At 51.1% G+C, this 2,594-nt stretch overlaps 1 protein-coding gene across 1 annotated transcript in view; it reads right to left on the bottom strand.

Moving 5' to 3' along the window:
* CLTCL1 (clathrin heavy chain like 1) overlaps window positions 1-2,594 on the bottom strand; it is a 104,299-nt gene that overhangs the window by 21,781 nt on the left and 79,924 nt on the right. The gene's annotated exons all lie outside the window — the stretch shown is intronic.

The raw sequence follows: 2,594 nt of genomic DNA, 5'->3' as shown, positions 1-2,594 counted from the left end.
AGAAAGCGAGAAATCACCCCCCAGGGGGGATGGTCACGCCGCAATCCCTTCTCCTCCATTCTCCTCTCGGGATCTTGGGCACGCACGCACACGCGCCTGGCACACACTCCTTTTTTTTAAAGAATTATTTTATTTAACTTTATTTATTTAAATGTGGACAGAGAGAGGGAGAGAGAGAAAGATGGAAAATGAGAAAGGAAGCCTCCAGGTCCGGGACTCAAACTACAGTTGGCCAGGTGGGAGTCCAGAGCCCCTAACTACCAAGCCACTTGTTGGTCCCATATTACCCGGTATGTTTCAAAGCCCCCAAGCCCAGGACTCGAATCGCGGCCAGCCATGTGGGAGTCCAGTGTTTTAACCACTACACCAGATGCTGGCCCCTGGATGTCACTCTCTTGATTAGTGCTACCTTGACCATCAGTTTTTGCAACTCTACCCAGGTACTCCCGTTCCCCAAACCTGCCCCGTTTCCCCCGAAACTCACCCTTTCTTTCAAACACGTTACAAAATAGTTTCTTAGCTTTGCTGCCTATCAACCTCACTGAATGCAAATTCAGCTGCATGAGGGGTTTGTCTTGTTCACAGACACAGCGACCTAGAGCCATGCCCAGCACGTAGTAGGGCTCTAATACTCGCCGAAAAAGCAGTTATTCTAGGGAACCAGCAGTTAGCGTAATGGCTATGTCGCTGGACTCCCACGTAGTCGACCGTGGTTCGAGTCCTGGACCCGGTGACTTAGAACTCACGCCGGGCGCGTGTGCGTGTGTGCCCAAGATCCCGAGAGGAGAATGGAGGAGAAGGGATTGCGGCGTGACCATCCTCCCTGGGGGGCGATTTCCTGCTTTCTGTCTCTCTGTCTGTCTGGCAAGTGCACGCACCCTATAGTGGAAAAAAAAAAAAACAACCCTCTAAAAAAAAAGCTGTTATTCTATTTCTTGGCCTCTGGACTACATTATTCCCCTGGTTTGCGTTTTGGTTCATTTTTTCAAGCTTCTGTAGAGTAGAAAAGCATTTCTCATTGAAAAGTCATCAAGCCTTGGGACCAGCAGTTAGTGTAATGGCTATGTCACTGGACTCCCATGTAGCTGACTGCAATTCGAGGCCTGGACCCGGAGGCTTAAACTCTCATTGGGTTGGGGCTGGCAGGTGGTGTGGTGGTTAAAGGTGCTGGACTCCCACATGGCCGACCGTGGTTCGAGTCCTGGACTTGGCGGTTGGCTTTCTCTCTCTCTCTCTCACTCTGTCCCTCTCTGGTCAAATTAAAATAAACAAATAAAAAATAAAATAGTTATTTAAAAAACAAAAAACAAACAAATAAACAAAAAAAACCTCACACTGGGCGCATGCGTGTGTGTGCCCAGGATCCCAAGAGAATGGAGGAGAAGGGATTGCAGCGTGGCCACCGCCCCCTGGGGGGTGATTTCTCACTTTCTCTCTGTCTCTGTCTTTCTGACGGGTGCATGCGCCCTATAGCAAAAACCTCTCCAAAAATAAAAATTAAAATAAAATAACAAGAAAAGACATCAAGCCTTCATCAAGCCCGGGCCAGGAGGTGGGCCTTAAGGGGCTGGATCCCACTGGCAGACCGTGTTGCTGGAGTCCTGGACCTGGTGGCTTGGAAAACACGTTGGGCATGTGAGCCCCAAGATCCCGAGAGGAGAATGGATTGTGGTGTGGCCATCTCTCCAGGGGGTGCGCTCTCACTCCCATCTCTGCCCCATCATTGGTAAGCACACAAGCCCTTTAGCAACAACAACAACAACGAAAAGAAAAGAACAGGAAAGGAAAAGCCAGTAAGCCTCACTCTGCACTCTGAGCACCCCTGGCTCCCTGAGCCGGCCAGAGCTCCCTCCGGACTACCTGTGCTCAGCGAGAGGACGCTTGGGCTTGCGTTGCATGGCAAGGGTAACACCACTGAGCGAGTCTTCACTCTGCCTTGACTGACGACACCGGGGTGACACACACACGGCTCCAGGACACCACGGGGGAGGCCCGGGTCCCTGAACACGCGGTGGCTGTGCACAGACCGCTCCCCACTGCAGCCGCCCACAGCATGAACCCACAGGGCACCTGTCCTTCCAAGGGCCAGCCCTGGGCCCTCTCCTGTGCGTGTTCTGTCCCCAAGGCAGCTGATGAACACGTTCCCTGTGGGCCACACACTGGGAGGACCATGTCTCTGTTAAGACTGGCCCAGTATCTTTAGGAAACTCATCCAGGGTTGTCCACGCTGTACAAGCACCGGCTTCTAAGGCCCGATGGCGTAAGAGAAAGAAGAGAACTTTTAGAAAGTAAAATGCCTATGGGGCCGGCAGGTGGCATGGTGTTTGCAGTGTTGGACTCCCGCTTGGTCAACCATAGTTCGAGTCCCAGACCTGGTAGCTTGCTTTCTCACTTTCACTCTTCCTCTGTCTCTTTCTAGTGAATTAAAAATAAAGAAGAAGAAGAATGATAAATAAAATTAAATAATTATTTTAAAAAATAAAGGTAAAATGCCAACCAGCTGGGGCCAGCAGGTGGCATGCTGTTTAGGACGCTGGACTTCCCACATGACGGACCGTGGTTCAAGTTCCGGACCTGGCACCTTACTCTCTCAT

The sequence above is a fragment of the Tupaia chinensis genome, unplaced genomic scaffold (genome assembly GCF_000334495.1).
Source record: "Tupaia chinensis unplaced genomic scaffold, TupChi_1.0 Scaffold000287_1, whole genome shotgun sequence".
In the NCBI taxonomy this organism is placed as follows: domain Eukaryota; kingdom Metazoa; phylum Chordata; class Mammalia; order Scandentia; family Tupaiidae; genus Tupaia; species Tupaia belangeri.
Note: the sequence above shows the minus strand (reverse complement) of the source record. Positions and strands in the feature narration are given on the sequence as shown.